At 39.8% G+C, this 20,169-nt stretch overlaps 1 long non-coding RNA gene across 1 annotated transcript; it reads left to right on the top strand.

Moving 5' to 3' along the window:
• Positions 1-13,141: 13,141 nt before the first annotated feature.
• LOC141358812 (uncharacterized) lies at positions 13,142-15,008 on the top strand. The gene is made up of 2 exons (XR_012365261.1): positions 13,142-13,544; positions 14,825-15,008. It is a non-coding gene; the product is annotated as an uncharacterized lncRNA (long non-coding RNA).
• Positions 15,009-20,169: the final 5,161 nt, after the last annotated feature.

Genomic DNA, 20,169 nt, shown 5'->3' with positions numbered 1-20,169 from the left:
AAGAGGTAAAATTTGTCATTTTTACTGTTGATCACCATGTGGCACCATTAACCTTTTAGTAGGTCTGTGCAAAAAACAGAGCTTAAATTCTGGTTTCTACTTCGAGTTATATGGAGCATTTTTGTTAATACTTGAATTGTAAGGATATAAAAGGTCATTTAAATTATGTTGAATTACTGCAGGTTTGGAATAACCTGAGGGTCAACGGTGACTGAGATCTTTTTTTTTTTTTAGGGTGGGTTTTGACATGATTTTGTTAAGTGTTTTAAAAGAATTTGTCTATTTGTATTTTTCTATTGTCAGGATCCTGCCAAGGAGTCTTGTTTTGTATTCATGTCTAGTCATGTTGGCAGCGTTCTGGCAGTCCCATGATCTATGTCAGGGGTGGGGAACCCTGGTCCTGGAGGGCCACTGTCCTGCAGAGTTTTGTTCCAACCCTAATTAAACACACCTGAAAAATCTAATTCAAAGGTGTGTTCGACTTCATGCGGCGCTGCGCAGACCGATCGGTGGCTGACTTGAAGCAGTGCATTCCGGTTAGTAATTTTGTCCGACTTAAGCTGGCGCTGCAGGCACGTGACTGCGTCATATGGTTTTTAAGTACCGCGAGAGCGATTCGAGATCAGCCGCCTGAGTTAGCCAGCGCAGTTCCCGAAGATGAGCTGCACGGGCTGTAATGACGACACAGCTGTTTCAAGATTGGTCGGATTTACTACATGACAACAATCACGTGTGTTTCGTGTGTATTTTCACGCCCTCAGTTCCACAAATGCTCACAAATCTGTATTTTTATAACAGTTAAAGCTCTTTTCATGTAGTCGCGATGTTATATTGTGTCATCTTCATCAAAATAAAATGGATAAAAAACGTAGACCCCACTACATTGGTATTTAAATAATATATGCTTATGTTAAACTTTATTCTGGTAAAAACAGATGCTGTAAGCCTCTTCAGTTCCACTCATGCTCATACACATTCAAAACAGTATAATTCACTTTTTATGTAGTTTACATCTTACAAATCATGTTTAATGCGATTAAGCAAGCAAACGGCACGTGATCAGCCATGCCTGACGTAAATGCAGCAAACTACGGGAACCACAGCGCGTCCAACTTCACGTCTCCGTTTTCAGCTCCTCCCCGCCTGCACGCGGCTAATCTCGCCGATCGGTTACATCCAGCCACAGCCGATGTCGAACACACCTCAAGTCTTCACGATCACTTGGAAATTAAATTCAGGTGTGTTTGATTAGCGTTGGAACTAAACTCTGCAGGACAGTGGCCCTCCAGGACCCAGGGTTCCCCACTTCTGATCTATGTGGAGGTTCATGGCCTTGTTTATTGGGTCATGTGCCTGCGGTGTCTTGTCTCTTGTCCCCGCCCCCTCGTTCTCCTGCTCATTACTAATCATTGGTTTTCTCCCATCACCTGTTCCCCCTCGTTATCTTTGTTTTTTTCTATATAATGGCTGCGTCCGAAAACTCTAAATTGCTGCCTTCTGAGGCAGCTTTGCAAGGCATCAAGGCATGTCCGAATTCAATGTTTGGTTTACTTCTTGTCTCCTGAGATACCTATGCGTGGACGTACATTAAGAATGTGATTGGTCGAGTCCGATCGAGTTCGAAAAAATAAAATGGCGGCCAAGGACGCGACTGGACCACCAATTTAGTGTAAATAAAGGTATATTTTCACTTTTTACACCTTTTAATTGCATTTCTAGCGAGAAATTAGTATTGTAGCTTTCAAATATGTGATTAGTTATCACAAAGGCGCTCTCTGTTTAAATTTCAAACACGCTGCCTTAGAAGTGTGTCCGAAAGTCTTTCTCTGAGCTACCTTCATGCCTCCGAAGTCATTTCCTCATGAGGCAGCGAGGCAACGAGTCACTGCCTTGAGTTTTCGGACGCAGCAAATGTCATTGTGTCCTTAGTTCTGTGCAGGTTAATTTTGTTTTGTTCTCGTTTTCATGTGGTTATCTAGCCGAGTTATCTTGTCAAGTTTAGTGTTATCTGTCTGCTTATGGTGTTTCATGTCGTATACCCCCTTATGGGTTTTGTTTTATGTTAGTAAATAAAGTGTTTTCTGTTTTTCCTGACTTCGTCTGCGATTTGGTTCATCCATCCTCTGATCCTGACATCTATTGCCACAGCAATAAAGTGTATTTGTCTAAATATTTTGGGGTTATTTCTCCCTTTTAATAAAGTAACATAAAAAAGAATCTTTCAAAAGTTTTAGAGTACCACAATGAGTACGACATTTTATATACTATACAGTATTATACCTGAAGCATGTGGTACCATACAGTAATTAACTGAAATCACTGTTGCCAGTTATTCACTGTATTGTCATAGACACAGTACTATACTGGCAACACTGTTGCCAGTAAGTCACCGTTACAGATGCTGTACAGTAACTAGTTGGCAACAGTGTTGCCAGTAATTTACTCCTAAAAAGCCTTTTAAGGTTTAACAGTGTATATTCGATATAAAAAACAATTAACCTATACACAAGCTAATCCACACGTTAATCTATACACACATTGAGCGAAAGGCAATTTTAGCATCTTCAATTCACCTAACCTGCATGTTTTTGATCTCTGGGAGGAAACCAATGTATCACGCTGACACAGGGTTAGAGCCCATCACTACAACAACACATTTGATCGGCACACACATTTTATTTCTTTCAAAAGTAATTAAAAGTCATAAAACCAAAAATAGTCATGCACAAAATTCACAACTACCTTGTTATCAACACCTTATTTAACAGTTTCAAACTGACTCCTCACACTGTAGATTGCTTGCTTTCTGACACAGCACCGATTCTGAGCTTTCTTTGTTCTCTGTACTTAGAGCTGTGTTATGAATATCTCCCAATATTCCATATAGTACTATACAGAGAATGGATGTTGTCCATTTGTTATGTTGTCAAAATTCTAAATAAGTAATGAACTGTTGTGTAAATGAACTGCAAACTATGACTAAATATGGATAACAGCTTCTCCTGCAAGGAACCAACCCTGCCGGAAACCCCACTTCATATGCACTCCGCAGCCAGTGGAGATGACGGAGGAACAGGGCTGGACTTTCTTGGTGTGTATCGTTCAGCTTTTCCAAAGCTAACTAGGTTGTTGATGGCACCTTTTACTGCCAGAAACAGGCCTAGTACCTCTTCCCCCCTTACCACCCTCGACGGGGGGCAGTCAAGGGGTACAATCCCAGTCGGCCGTGAAGCAACTGTTTCCGAGCAACGCTGCCACCTGGCGGGATGAACCATGTTTGACTGCCCCTGCCAAACCCGGCGAAAAACAGAAGATGGTGACTGCACCACTTCCTCCTCCAGAGGACGGTCATCAGGAAAACCTTTTGTTGCTTTTTGTTCCCCTCTTTCTTCTTTTACATTTTGGGTACTGAAGTTTTACTGAAGCTATGACTTCAGAGCCGTCCGTACACAAAACTACAGTAAAATAGCAGTTTCCTCTATCTCTGAGTCTCAAGATGGCATGGAGGATGATAGGCTGGGCAGAGTGTACCATGTTCATCCTTCTCTTTTGACAACGGACAAGAGTGGGTTATTTGAGAAGACAACCAGGTATCCTTGCGCACCCTCTGTCCAACTATGGAACTAGGGGAGTGTTGCATCACACACTACAACCCATTTTGGGAAGGCACAAAGCCTATCAAGTCTGGCACCTGCGTCCAGCTTGCCTTCCCACTGCGGGTACATCTGCAGTGCCCCTAGTCATGCTAGTGCGCTCTCTGGGAGCCTGGTTAGTGCTCCCAAACCCATGCCGCTGTCTCCTTTGCACCATCAGACTCAGCTCTGCGATTCAGTTCACCCACTGCCCATCAATCCCCCCCCAGGATCAGGGGCATACAGTTCACTTCAGTGAAAGCTGGGGATGCAGAGACTGCAGTTTACTGGCGAAGGACACGATAAAGCTGGTTCCTCCAGTCGATCTGAGATGGGGATTTTACAGCGCCTCAATGAACCTCAATGTACCTAAGAGGAGCGGTGGGTTATGGCTATTTTTGGATCTGTGAGTTCGGAAGGCTACCATCCATTCAATGTTGACGCAGAAATGCATTTTTTGAATGCATCTTCTCCAAGATTGGATGCAGCAATCCACCTGAAGAATGCGTATTTCATGTCTCCCTCGACACAAGCCCTTTTTGCACTTTGCATTCGAGGGGCAAGCATACCAGAAAGTAGTCTCTGCCTTTCAGACTGTCCATGTCTCTCCACGTCTTTACAAAAGTTGTGGAGGCACCCCTTGATCCCATGAGAGAACATGGTATTTGCTTTCTTAACTACCTAGACAATTTGCTTATTCTAGCACAATCATGAGTTCAGTTGTACGAACACAGGGACTGGAGTCTTTGGGTCAACTGGGAAAAACCAGACTCACCCCTTGTTTCGGTATGGAACTGGATTCTGCCGAACGAACAGCAAGCCTCACAGAGGAACGTGTTCAGTCATTGTTGAACTGCCTGAATTCATTCAAACACATGCCAATGTGCATTGGGTAATTTTAGTTACACTCAAAATAGATTGGTCTCTCTGGTGAGATTCCCAGTTCGTCTTTCCTTGGCGTAATCAAGTAACCAAGATGTTCCTTACTCGCCATAGTACTGAATTTAAACATGTGACCCTGTCTGTGCAATCCAGGCTAAAGTCCATCTGATGATGATATAGGAGCATCAAAGAAAGATTTCAGTTACTGATTTTACTTTAATTTCAAATTTTCAAGTGTCCTTACTTAGATATCAAAGTTGTTTTCACAGAATGTTCTTTACATTATGTAGAATCGTTTTATGTAGGATACAATAAACCATAAAAACATGACTTCAGCATGGGTTTTACAGACTGAGTCACATATATTTTAGCAGGTGAATAAAAACGTGCTATTACACTAAATGACTACATTAAAATGTGCTACATTGCCTGTCACGATAGTAGCCTTTTATCAAATTAATACATATTTAAAACATCACCACACATAATATCTAAAAAATGATGAGTCTACTCAGGTTGTTATTGAATGACTTTAACAGTTCTAACAGTTCTAAATTCTAAAGGACGATATTCTGTGCAGGTGTTGGTTGAACAAATAATAAAATTGTTCTTCTCTGACATTGTTCTTCCAAAAAATAACTTATTTGGTGTATATATCCCAGAAACCTTCTCATTTATAACTGAGGCTGTATATTCCCAACCAAAATATCTTTTTCTTCAGGTTTGAAGATTGTCCTCTTCCTCCGCAATTGGTATTTTCACAAGTCATCTCACAGCATTCACACAAAGCTAGCACTTGCAGAATGTGTTAGTGTTTCACAATTCATCTTAGACTGTGATGTGATTCAGCTCAATTTATAATTCAGCAATTCTCCCCTCTACAAAGACTGTTTGCCTACCACGGAGCAAAAGCCATGTAAGGTGACACCTCAAAGCCACTGTAAACACAGTTATTCGGAAACATGCACAAGCACGCACACACTGCCTAAAGGATCTCTCAGATGAGTTTCAGTTTCTAAAGAGACACTATAAACAGTACAAGTGATGGGTGGCATGCAATCAACAGCTGTGTGTAGTTTGTTTAAGTATGTGTGTGTGTGTGTGTCTGTGTGCACCTGGTAATTATCACGTTGTGGGAGATAGGAATACCAGTAAATTTGCGACCTTGTGTGGACATTTTGAGGTCCCCTTGAGGAAACAAGCTTATAAATCAAACAGAATTATTTTTCTTGAAAATCTAAGGTACAACAAAGTTTTCTGTGATGGTTGGGGTTAGGGTTTGGGTTAGGGAAAGGGAATAGAATATACAGTTTGTACAGTATAAAATGCATTATGTCTATGGAATGTCCCCACAAAATATGGAAACGAGAGTGTGTGCGTGTGTGTGACACGATTGCCTGGTTGATTTGATTGTAGAGGAGTTAAAATCATTACATAAAGACAGTAAGATTTACCAGAACACTACTGTTGAACTGTTCTTTCACAACATATTGGACAGAGATTATTTTAACATACCAAATACTCCTGACATTTTGATTTAAACAAGGCTTTGAACTGCTTTCTTTCCAAATAGTCCAGGCAAAATAGCGTTTTACGACAGACTAATTGTAAAAGAATTTTTTTCAGCCTAGATCATTTCTATGAGGTGTCCAGAACAACATACTAAAAGTCCTAAGAAATCCTAGTTGAGGAAATGTGTTAATTTTTCATCAATCCGAAATGTGTGCCAATAAGGCCAGACTACAATACACCCCAATGGGGCTATTTTTTTCCTTTACTCCTATCAAAATGAAACTTTACACAATGAAAGTACCCATGAAAAGTAATTTTTTTTGTATTAGTTGCTTTGAAAATTAAATTTAATATGAAAATGAGCTATACACTAATCGAATATGCCCAAAATACACCCAAAAGTAACATTTTGGTATTACAAGTTTCTTTTGAAATGAATTTGAATATCCACATGAGCTTTACACTTATTTAATATGTCCTAATTTGCATAGGCAGAAACATCATTCATATGTATGATAAATATATCGTCCCAATGTTCATCCAATCAACCTGCTGCTTTTAGACAGGCCTCTAACCTAACCTAAATTTTTTTTCAATTCAATTTTATTTATATAGCGCTTTTCACAATTTGGTACCTTTTAGACCTATGAGTATGTGTTTAGTCATAGCAGTGATTAACAATCCCTAAAGTCTGAAATCATTTAGTTGCTTTTAAATAAATATCTATAATACAGTAGTGTTTTCGTTCCCTGATTAAGTATGTAAGTATGGAAAACAATCAATTACACATTCTTAATAAAAATGTCATTTCAATTCTGAAACATAAGAGGATTTTATATAAATTGTTTCAGCACTGACCCATAATAGTGCCCCAACAAAATAAATGGCCAATTGCACTGCATTGTAATGAATGTATTTTGCAATGCAATTTTTTTACCCATATCAATGCTGCAAGGAAACCTTTAGGTACATTTATGCTGTTATACTCGTGACCTTAGGAAAAAAGGTATCAGTCTTTCTTGTGTTTTGTTAATGATTTACTGTGTTGATCTATTTTCTAACTTAACATGCATTTAAATTGTACAGATTTTGCTAGTGCTGCAATTCAGATTGCTTTAGTGAGGCAATTTTATAAGATGAATATAACCCAGAGGGGAAGAACCAAGTAAAGAACAAACCAGGAAATTATATGGGGGTGCCCGAACCAAAAGCCACAAAGAAGGGGTTGAGGATCCAGGCTGGATAAAAAACATAAAAAAATTAAAAAACAAAAACACACACAAAAAAACACAACCCTCCCCTTCTGTTCAGGTTTGTGTTCCTCCGTGACCCTGAAGATAATACCGGCGGGGGTTATACAGCTGGCAGGAACTAAGCCAGGCAGTTTTCAGGTTAGAGGCCAGTTTGAAAGCAGCAGGTTGATTGGATGAACATTGGGCCGATATATTTATCATACATATGAATGATGTTTCTGCCTATGCAAATTAGGACATATTAAATAAGTGTAAAGCTCATGTGGATATTCAAATTCATTTCAAAAGAAACTTGTAATACCAAAAAGTTAATTTTGGGTGTATTTTGGGCATATTCCATTAGTGTATAGCTCATTTGCATATTAAATTTAATTTTCAAAGCAACTTGTAATACAAAAAAAATTACTTTTCATGGGTACTTCAATTGTGTAAAGTTTCATGTTGATAGGAGTAAAGGAAAAAAATAGCCCCATTGGGGTGTATTGTAGTCTGGCCTTATTGGCACACATTTCGGATTGATGAAAAATTAACATATTTCCTCAACTAGGATTTCTTAGGACTTTTAGTATGTTGTTCTGGACACCTCATAGAAATGATCTAGGCTGAAAAAAATTCTTTTACAATTACTTCTATTTTTTGCTCCAAAATGAGTTAGTTTGCCTGGACTAAAACTGTTGAAGGATCAACCACTGGTTTAAGCCATCCATCAACTTGATTATGACTGTAAGTTAATTACTTTAGTATTTGGAGGTTTAGGCAATGTGCACAGGAATGGGATTAAAGGACTGCAGTTTGCAAAAATTGATTCTGTTAAATTTCAGCCATTATAGGGAGTATGAAAATATGGAGGTGAAGAAGTTTTGTCTATCCTTGAGTGTTAAATGTTGTAAATATAAGGGGCCTCATTTATCAAGCGTGCGTATGCACAGAAGTGTGCGTAAAGTGTGCGTAGGAACAGTTTTACGCAAAGTGTGGAATTTATCAAATTGCACTTATACTTAGAAATGTGTGTAAATATACGCACACCTCGGAGTATGCGTACGCAGAGCATCTAGTGGTAGAATAGCGATACTACACAGCACCCTGTTCCAGTGAGTATAAAGAAGTGTCTATTTATTATCCACAAGCAGGTGTTAAAAATGATTAATGTCAGTATGGTAACAGCAAATAAGTTTAATGATTTATTTGTGATATGTATCTGTATCTGTGAAAGCACATGTGATTTGTATTAATGAAGTCTCCGTCAAATGCTTGACACAGTGCAATGGCTTATCTTGCGTTATTGGAAGACTTGGCAAATAATCCATTCCGCCGGTAGCGCGTTTTCAAAGATCGCGCCAATGATGCTGGTTATATATGCTGCTGTCCAAGGTGGAAAGTTGTCTGTCCTCCTCCAGTTGCACTCGTTTCACGTCGGTGTGCTGTGACGCGTTTTTTTTTTTTTTTTGCTGATAATTTAATGTCAAACGACTTTTTTATTTCTAAAAGTGTTCTTATACCCAACGGAATTAAACTCACTGGTAACATGTTCCCATGCAGATTTGTTTTCTTTTGTTAGTCATTCCTCCCATACTAAGTGAACCAAACAGGATGTGTTATTAGGATTTAACCTCATCCACCAGTAACTCAATTTCTGCGTCTGTAAGTTTCTCTTTTATGCTCTCTTTGCCATTATTGCGACGAGGGAAAAAGCACAACCACGTGACTTATAACGGGAGGTGTTGTCACCATATATGGTTCATTGGAGGCGTTTCGAAATGCAAATGAACATGAACGTGCACGAGCATGGTGCTTAAGAACAAGTGGGATTTATCATCAAGGATTTCTTACTGATGTGCGTACGAACCACGTGCGCACGTTTGATAAATCCCGATTTTTTTGTACTTAGGCACATTCTAAATTTCATTCGTAGGTACAAATATAGAACATTTTCTACGCAATGTTGATAAATGAGGCCCAAGGACTTTATTAAATTTATGTTAAACAAGTGCCTATCATTCTATGAGTATAAAATTGCTCTGATCCAGCATTGAAGGTGTGCATTCTGTGATTTTCCTCATGACTCTCAAACACATACGCACACACATTAGGTGGGAGTTTTTAAGTGAGAGGGTCACAGTCTAATCCTCCAGAGATAAGCTGCACTGTCTGCTGTAGAAAAGTGTGGATCAGGGACTCACCGGGATCAGATAAGCCCTATATTAGACTCGCTGAAATGGGACCACCTCTATTACAGTGGCCAGAACCAGCCGGATGCGGGCAATCTTTCCGCAGAAATGAACCCTATACAATTCTTCTATTAACTCATTACACCCTCCTTTCACTGTTTCATTTTCCTTTTGAAAAGCCGCCAAAGGTAAGATTGGAGTCATTTGTGTGGCTTTCATAAACATAGCTTTGCAAGCAAGTCAGCCGTGCACAAGAAGGTACATTAGGTGCTTTTAAATGTTAAGAAAATGTTGAGTTGGGTGTAATATGTGGCTAACGGCTTATTTAAGACCTGTCTGTGATTTTTCAGTTGACATTCCAGCTTTTATAAACGTCTTTTAATTGTCACTAATGATCTGCCCCATTTTTTTTTTTTTGCATTTTTTAAATAAATGGCCAAAGTATCTTGTGATGCTTTTTAGGCCTGGGTAAGGAGAAAATGCATCGTAATACCATATGCTTTTAGCAGAACACTAGCTCCATCTCACATTTTTTTCCTTTAAGGGTCAGACTGACTCTAGCAACACACTGTAGAAAATACTAGTACCTATCTAGGGTACTACAATTAATTTAGACAAGAGGTCTAGGTTTCTGTTTTCCGTTTTTATTCTTTATATTTATAATTAGTTCTTATAATATTAGAAGTCAAAGTATTATCTGATACCTTAAAATTACGTGCATTTTGTAAAATAGCCTTTTTATAACCTAAAAACCCCAAACAGAACAGAAAGGAGGAATAATATACAGTACATTCAACCTGTCAGGAAGGGGACCCCGATCAGGAACCCGACGCGAAGCATTAAACAAATAAGAAGTACCGGTCAACATGACTTGCAGTACCTAATTTTTAACAGACATCGAAATCGGAAAGCCGACAAATAATTGTGACCAGTCACGGAAAGTAGGGACACAAGTCGGATCCGGGATTTTTTTTGTTATTCACAGATTCTGAAAGTGCAGTTTCTAAGCTTTCCAACGATGTGTTACACGTGGAAATCTGATAAGATTTGGAGAAGTTGTGGCCATTTGAATATAGGAACTCAGAAATACTCAAACCGAGAAAATCGAGACGAAAGGGACTCTTCTTTCCAACTGAGGGAGACAATAGGGCTCATTTACATCTCATTTAGCTAAGCCATACCCCATGTAAAGCCGTTTTGAGATACAGATGTTATAGCATGATATGTAGTATTTTATAACCAAATAACAACATGCAAAAATAAACATGACTCTTTTTACCTTTGTGGGGATCACAAGTCGAATCCAGTATGTTTCAGATTATCCAATGACCATTTTGTCCACAAATGCATATAATCCGTGAAATATAGATTGTTTACATCAGATTTCGCATGACCCGGCAAAACGTGACATTTTCACGTTGGTCCATACGTGAAATAGTCACGTATTTGCGTGATATAGGGTTGCAATCTGAAGTCTATTTACAACGTAACATGTAAGGGTATATGAGATTACACTCCGTTAAACACATGAACCCGCCTTCAAAGTTTGTATTTAAAATAGGGAGGGAGGTAGTATCATAGATCATCCAAACAGCGCCGTCGAAAACGTGAAGTCCTTTAGGGATGTAACCAATCGCTCGCTCGTTCCTCCATTAGCCAATAACTTCATGGAAAATATTGATAGACAAAGCATGTAGCCAATTATATAAAGACTACAACGATCTCTGTGTAACTTCTGTGTGTTTGGACTCATGCTGCGCTGCAAGAACTGACATAGAGATGACGTCAAAGTACCGCGAGAGCGAGTCGAAATTAAATTACTCCATAAGATTTCTTGAAGAGCTCTCGCGGTACTTTGACGTCATCCGACTGCGGCGGCGCATAAAGTCAGTGACGCGGCTAACGTACGATGCGGCTGACTGTTATTTGTTCCGCCCCAGCTTCTTTTATTTTTCTTTTTTTTTGTGCGCCAGAGCTTTACAGTCTGGGGAGATACACGCTATAAGTTTGAAAAAAAACTTAGCAAACATGTCTGAGGGACAGGGCAGCCGCGTCACTACAGTCACGTGGCTTTACGCTCGAGCTGGAAGAGAAGACAATGCTGAATAAAGTCGTAATTCTGCTATTTTTGACCAAACTGTATTTCCGATGCTTCAACACAATCTAACTGACCTACTGATGTCACATGGACTACTTTGATGATGTTTTTATTACCTTTCTGAACATGGAAACCATACATAGATTTTCAATGAAGGAGATAGAAAGCTCTCGGACTAAATCTAACGATAAAACATCTTAAACTGTGTTCCGAAGATGAACGGAGGTCTTCCGAGTTTAGAACGACATAAGGGTAAGTCATTAATTGCATTATTTTCATTTTTGGGCGAACTATCCTTATTTAGTAGTCACGCTGTTCCCTTTGGGGGCGGAGGCGAAAACACAAGCTTATACAGTATGTAAATATACACAGACAATGACGCCCCCTGCTGCACGCTAGAATCTCCGGAAAAACAAGCCTATTTTAACCGCAAAATGTACGCTTTTAAATATACAAAAACTGCTATCTCAAACATGGAGAGGCTTCTTTGTGATCTCAACTAACAGATTCTGCAATAAAACGAAAATCACAAATTTTGAAAAAAAAAACTTTGTTTCTCATTTTCTCGAAACTTGTGCTGCCGACTTGTGTCCCTGGTTTCCGTGACGGGTCACAATTATTTAAGAGAGCTGTGCAATAAACACAGAACCTATGGCCGCACTAATCCTGTGATCAGCAATTATTGGTCAGAAACATGTTTTTATAAAAGAAATCCCCATAGGCTAGTAGCTACACATAGTAAAAAGAATAACTCTGCTATGTTCAGCCTTAAAACAGCTTCATATCAGCCTCAGGTGATCAGGTCCATTTCAGAGTCATGTGTAATGGTTTGCTAATCCTCAGGGACCATGCTAAATCAACCTTGTAATGCAAAAGAGCACAGAGGTATAAAGCCAGAAGATCTGATGGCTTTCTCTTTCAGTCTGAAAAAAAATGAAATGTGACATGAGTAGAAAATACACAGAAAATCACAGTGACTTGACATTATTACCAACATGATATTCCTCAGTTCACGTCTCATTAGGTCAAGGTTACTGGTGTGCTTTGAAGAATTTTCATCTACGGTTGCCCTTTCCTCTCTATAGCTTAAGAATGAGTCAAGATAATAGATATGGTGTTTTACGTCTTTCCACCTTAGAGAATCTCCGAATTCTCACAATTGATATAAAAGTGAGAATAACAGAAAAGGTCATTGTCCCAACAGGCTATAAGAAAAATCCATTGCTTTAAGGACATCAAAAGGTTAAAGACCATTTCTATAACATTCTCGGTATACCGTATATCCATTTACCTGATGTCGAGGTGGTCTTTGCGCTAGATAACAGTGCATATTACTTCATGATTGCAGTTGAAGAGTAAATTGAAATTGAATGTGACTCTTAGATCTGACACAATTCAAACATGTTGTAGTAGAGAATCCGACTGTGAGAGCATATATACATAGAAAGGAAATAGTTCACAGCGCACAGCATGGGTTTCTCTCGTATGCATACACACATCAGCAGTTGTTTAAAAAGCTCACTTTTTTCAGAAAAGTGAAGCGTGGTGGTCTCTGGACTAGGGAAGATTCTAATGTGTATACACCTTGGTCCAGGGCCGGCCCGAGGCATAAGCGAACCAAGCGGCTGCTTAGGGCCCCGCTGGCCACCAGGGGGCCCCCGCCCCAATCGTTTTTTAATTTTTATTTTTTATACAATTAAATAACTTAAACAGGTAATATAAATGGATGAATGAATGAATACGAATTTATAAATGAATAATTAAAGACAAGAAAATTTTGATTTGCAGACAACTATGTGTCTGCAGTGCTACCGTTTTAGTCAGGCGCAACATAGACACCTGCGCCACCTGCGCGTCAGCGCGCAAGTGCACGACGTCGTCACTCACTGTAAACAATGATGAGCCATTTGACATGTCACAAAAAAGGATATATCCCTCTGGGGCCGAAAAGAGAACAAAGAAAAGGACCGAGGATGAGGAAAAAAAGAGCAAGATAAAGGTATGTTTGCATGATTATATACAGTAACGTTATGTTTAATTTGTGTTAGTGGTGTGACAGATCGACGTTAATCCGTGACCGTGATCGACCCACGGTTCGGCTCGCATGCGCTCAAATAGCGAAAGTTTATCATTTGCACGTGTTTCAAAGGCTTGCAAAAGTTAACATTTCAAGTGATTTTAAAAAATTTATCCCGCAAAAAGGCGCTAAAGTGAGCAGTATTCTGCATGCCCATGCGGTTTAAATTGTCCAGCCCAGCTCCCTTCAGAGATCAGAACACTAACACTTGATTTTTAAACTTTAGAGAGAGTTACGCTATTTTGTGTCATACTGTAGTCCATTAACATACATTTGAGGAATAGAGCACTGAAAATAACATAACGTTTTTATGCTCCGCCGTCTGTATTTCCGTCTGTGTGAGCGCGCCGCGTATAAGTGCACTTAGTAGGGCACACATGGAGAGACGAACATAAAATCTTTCTGTTCTTGACAGGGCACATACAAACAAAGTGATCTCCACAGTACTCTTTTCCAATAAAAACATTTGTTTATGTCTTTGGGCGGTTTATGTATAGATTAGGCAGAAACCAGGTCCGTGCTTCTATTAAAGAGACAGTAACCTTAATTAACCTACTTAAATCTGTGTCATTAATGTTAATCAAACCTTCCAAGACAAAGAGAAAATCACTTCTGTAGCTCTAAAAAAGAATAATTATATTTAATTCATACAATAAAGTGTTATGATTCATTTGATTTGATTTCTGTACCTAATGCTAATTTTAGCCCTTATTTAATGTGCAACTTTGTTCTTTTTATAAATGTTTGTAAGTAATTTCCTCATTTTTTATTAGTTTTTCCAACCCCTTATTCTGCTGATCCGAAAAATGATCAGATCTGTGCCTCAAAAACCATAATGTGATCCGAACCGTGAGTTTTGTGATCCATCACACCCCTAGCTAGCATTGCTGTATGTGTTGAAGTGAACGTTCCAACATCGGTAACGTTCCAGCTTCATAGGCAAAGCACATGCGCTCTCTGTCTAAGATCTTTGGTAAGAGATGGTATTGGACTTTATGAGAATATATACCAATACCATGTTGGGTAGGAAGATTTCTGTGATGAAAATAGACTTCAATCTTATTTATATGGTGGGTAGTGATGTAACAGTGCTATCCTCATATTTATTTATTTATTGCTTGTTGTGTAAGTAATGAAAAATTAGCAAAATAAACTCATTCTGCTCGATCAACTATGCACTTATCCAATGCTATTTTTTTCAGGAACACTGTTGAAGTACTTTGGAGCACAACCAACTCTACCCGCCCCTGATGTTTCATCAAGTGTCAGTGCCTCCACAGCTGATGATGCAGCAGATGAGGTTTTTCTTGCTGGCCAATGTTAACATTCCATAGCCTGTTAATATGACATGACACATTGAAGAATAAAGTATTTTATTTAAGTATAGATTTTTTTCATTATTTAACCTCACTGTATTCATTTATAATGTACCATTAGAGCGTGACATTTGTGTCCGCGGGGTGGGAGGGGGGCCCCCAAACACATTCTGCTTAGGGCCCCCAAGAGGCTCAGGCCGGCACTGCCTTGGTCAGTGCATACAACAAAACATCAAAGTAAACTAACTGCGGAACATTCAATCAAAAAGAAAACAATGAATACCAAACATGCAAATATTTTGTCGTTGAAATGGCCTGAACATTTCTGAGGGAAGTCCAACTTGCTGTGAGCAGTGCTACATGTGGTGGTGACACATCTGCATCTGTAATTGAGTGGGTTGATGGGTAGCGGCAGTGTGGAACTCTCCTTAGTGCTGATATATTTGGCTGAACATTGCCATGGGTTCTGAATGGACAGCTTCAAAAACATTTCAGCACCAACTGCTATTCATCAACCTTTTGACCTACAACTGTCATGTGGAAGTATCACAGACAATATGCATTTTTCTGATGAAAGTCTACTCATGTGTTTTACTACACTAACTGAATTACAGGAGGCATTTTCACTAGCTTTAGCTGACATCTTTACTAAAGCTGGTACACAACCTTACTGAACGGATAAGAGATATTGGATACTCCAGAAGATGACTGAATTAACACAATCGCTTAACACACTCCACAGAGGTTCGAAAGTTATAGCTTCTTTTTTAATATGCCAAGCTCCTTTTTGTTCAGTTAACAAACCCCTGATAGACAGCTCTAAGATGTTCTGTTTTAGACTTGCGTCTAGACAGTTGTATCTGTCTGACTTGACTGTTTGTCAAAGCTTGTTATTGACACTTTCATTTAGCATGTAATGAACACTTCAATCTCACAGACTATATTGTGAATGTATGATGATGCATAAGCCCTGCTCATTATTTTGCTGTTTGCTTGGGATGAAAAGCAAAAAGAGAAGATATTTTAAGAAACCAAAAAAAAGAGAAAAATGGTCCTACAAAAATAACAACCTAATGGTTTGTTTGTGCAAGCAACATATAACATCAAAGTACGTGTAAACGATTAGCGCCCAGCGTATACAACATTATACAGCTTTTTTTGCGTTAAACATCAGATTAGACGCATTTCATTTTTTGCATTTGTAAATAGTTTAATAAACATTTATGGTTTTAAAGATATTTTGGAGTATCTAACCCCACCCTTACCGTAAACCCAACCAGTTCTCAACCATATAAAACAACATGCAAGTAAAAGTACAGTCACAGTTATTTGTGGCATAAAATCACCAAAAAACAACAGTATAAACGTATTACAAGCAATCATATAATAAATAAATGGGTACATTATTTGAAAATCATTGTTATCATAGCAAAATGATACCCCAATATATAATTTCATATCCAAATATGTTACATTTTTACCTACAACCGGTTGAGGCGTTAATTTAGTAAACACATATATGTTGTATTTGGGGGAATAGACAAATGACCAAAACAATCATATGGGTTGGAGGATGGGTTAAAAAATTATGTCAAAATGTTTTTTTTTATTCCATTTGATTGAATAAGCATATTTATTCATATTACCTTTAAGGTTTATGTCCACATGGTTTCAAAAGTGGCACATATGTGACCACATCTGTGAAATCCAGGCCAAAGTCTCAATCTAATTATGAGATTTGGAACATCAAAGTTTGATTTAAGTCATTGATGGCCTTACTCAGTCAATATTAAATATATATATTTTCGATATAAAATATTAACAAACATAAGATGACATAAGATGGGTTTTCACAGGCAGGGTCACATACGTTCTGTATTAGGCCCGAACCCAGAACCCCCCCCCCCCCCCCCGTATTCAGGTTAGGAAGTAACCAGTGTGGGGAGGCGGGGTGGTGGAGGGATGCTAAGAACTATCGAAGAACGTAGGTGAGTTGGCTGCATGTTTATATATGCTTCCACTGATGCCGATCAGGTGGACGCCTGATTGCTGATTGTTGACAGCTGGTCGTAATTACTAGATCGATTGGCAGATTATTTGAACGTGCTCCTCTCTAACTTTGTTAACAAAACATAATTTAAATATTTTTACCTTTAAGGTACACACTGGTACCTTAAGCTGCTTTTCCATTTTCTGGATTGGTACCATGCAGCTCTACTTGTCATGCCTTACCTGGGCTCGGTTTGCCTTTCCATTGAGTTGAGTACTGCTTTGGAGGGGGTGGGATTATAGACATGTTGTTATATTTGCACTGGAATGCAGTGTTTCCAACACATTAATTTATTTGTGTCAGTCCGTCACAAAACCTAAATTGGCCACCACAAATAGATTTTTGCACTTTTTGTTTATCACTACCTCTGTCTCACATGACAGTCCCTGTACAAACACTTGTGGCATCAGTCAACTCGCTCCGCTGAGCCTCATTTAAGTTGCAAAAATGTGCCGCCACAAACTGCAAGTCTTTGGAATTCATTGGAATGGTGTTTCTGATTCTTAGCCTGTGAATATTTTTCACTGCTAAAAGGCAATAAGATGCTAATCTGCATTTAGCAGTGATGCTGGTAGTGACGATTCCCTCAGACCAATCAGTGATCTACAGTGTTTTTGTGTCAGGTGGTAGAGCACATAAAAAAGTATTGGATCCAACATACCGTACCCATGGTGGAAAATCCCTCAAAAGTGAGCTGTCCTAACCTGAACCGAAAGAAAAGCGGCATTAGAAGTACATACTGGTGGTACCTCAAAGGTACATATCTGTACCTGAATGGTACATGTTAGGACTTTTTTTAAAAAACAACACTGTCCTAGTGATAAAAAGGTACAACTTAAGTTTTGTACTATTTTACTGAGAGTGTACATACACTTAAATGATTATGTAAACAAACATGCCAAATATTAAAAATGAAAGGATTACAAAAAGGAAGATTATTACTGTGTACATAAAGATAAAATGCATACATGACATAATGGATTGTCATTATATGTATTAGAATTACCTATTTATAGTAATGATGAATGCAGATACTTTTCCTCTCTTTAGAAGTCCTTCCTCTTGCAAATTCCGTCAACTCAATGGTCTGACACAAGACAAGGAAAAACACAGGGCATATAAAGGGAGGTTAATAAAGGAGAAATGAGCAACAGGTTAAAAAATGAATTGGGAAATGAGGAGAGAGGGGCGAAGGCACCAGACACAGAGTGTGCGGCAAGCTGTCAAAACAAAACCATGTGCTTGACAAAACAAAGCATAACATGCACACAGGACAACAGAACCCATGTCATCAGATCGGGAACATGACAGTACCCCCCCAGGGGCGCCACCGGGCATCCTAGGAGGGGCCCACCTTGTTGCTGATGGAAGTCCATGATCAATGAGCAATCCAAGACGTCACGGGACAGCACCCAACACCCCTCCTCTGCACTACCCATGCCAGTCCATGAGGTACTGAAAACCCCTGCCCCATCTGCGAATGTCAAGTAACTTACTGACAGTATAATACGGAGAGCCACCCACAAGACGATGGGGAGTGGGGTAGATCGGACCTTGGCAGGGTTGATCTGGGAAAAGAACACAAGTGTAATCCTGGAAACATGAAAAACAGGGCGGACTAGAGCGAGGGTAGAAGGGAGTTTGAGCCGAACGGCCACTGTTTAACCGCCTAGTGATTAGGTACGGGCCAATTAATCTGGGTGCCAGCTTAGGAGAAGGCACTCAGAGAGGCAGATCCTTGGTAGACAACCATACCTGCTGACCACATACATAGGCAAGACTAGAGGATTGGTGGCAGTCAGCTGCTGCTTTGACCTTCAAAGAGGTTCAGGTCATGATGACTCTGGCTCTCTTTCAAGTGCGGTGACAGCGCTGGATGAATGTCAGAGCAGAGGGAACTGCAGCATTGAGTTCCTAGAAGGGAAAAAGGAGGGTGAATAGCCGACAGCTAATTCTAATGGGGACATACCTCACGCTGAAACATGGTACGAGAATTGTGGGCATACTCAACCCATGAGAGCTGTTGTATCCAAGAGCTCAGGTTGTTGGATGTCAGACATACGTCTGAGATCCTGGTTAGCCCTTTCGCACTGCCCATTGTTCTGAGGTGAAAGGTAAAAATCTGAAGATACAAAATTCCCCCTAGGACCAAAAGGAAAACAGGAGACCCCTATTGGAAAGACTTAGAGGGGAGCTTGGGCAGGGGAATAAAATGGGCCGCTTTGGGGAAGAGACTCAGGATTACAGTGTTACCATTAGATGGGAGTAGCCCAGTGTTGAAATCAAGGGCATTGTGTGACCAAGGATGAGAGGGGACGGGCAGGAGCGGAGCAAACCAGCAGGAGGATGATGGGCAGGCTTACACTGAGCGCAATGGTACAGGCTAACACAAACTGTCTGACATCCATGGTCATGGAGGGCCACCAAAAATGCTGACGGATGACGGCCAGCATTCCCTGAATCCCTGGATGGGGATTTACCTGGACGAATGACCCCCCCCCAAAGGACATTAGCCAGTACAAATAACTGACCCTCCTGGCACTCTTCAGGCACATGCACCCCTAGTCCAGCCTCCGTTACTCGCCGCTCGACCCCTTAGGTGAGAGCCTAGCCCACCATTCCTTTAGGGAGGATAAATGGTTTCAGCCATAAGCATTTCCTGCGGGGGCTTGAACAGACAGGACAGCGCATCCAACAAAATATTTTTGGACCTAGGTCAGTACGAGAGGGTGAAGTTAAAACGGCAAAGAAGAACGTTCAGCGGGCAATCAAGAAGGGCTGCGCTGACCCCTCCAACCAGTGACGCCACTGACCAGTTGCACTGCCAAAAGCTCTCGGTTGCTGATTTCATAATCACGATCTGCGGGGCTGAGATGATGGGAGTAAAAGGCACATGGGTGCCAAATATTAAAAATGAAAGGATTACAAAACAAAAGGTTATTAAGGTGTACATTAAGATAAAAATGCTTACATGACATAATGTATAGTCATTGTATTTATCAGAATTACCTATTTAAAGTAATGATGAATGCTGATACGTTTCCTCTCTTGTGAAGTGTTAAGTCTTTCCTATTGCACATTCCGCCATTGCTTCTAAAGGAAATTGGAGATGAGTTTGGTTTATTACAAGTTATTCCCAAAACACACCCATGTGTCATAAATGGCCGAACTCAAAAGTGGT

This window comes from Misgurnus anguillicaudatus, chromosome 22 (genome assembly GCF_027580225.2).
Source record: "Misgurnus anguillicaudatus chromosome 22, ASM2758022v2, whole genome shotgun sequence".
NCBI lineage: Eukaryota > Metazoa > Chordata > Actinopteri > Cypriniformes > Cobitidae > Misgurnus > Misgurnus anguillicaudatus.
The sequence above is the reverse complement of the archived record's forward strand: the minus strand, read 5'-3'. Positions and strand labels throughout refer to the sequence as shown.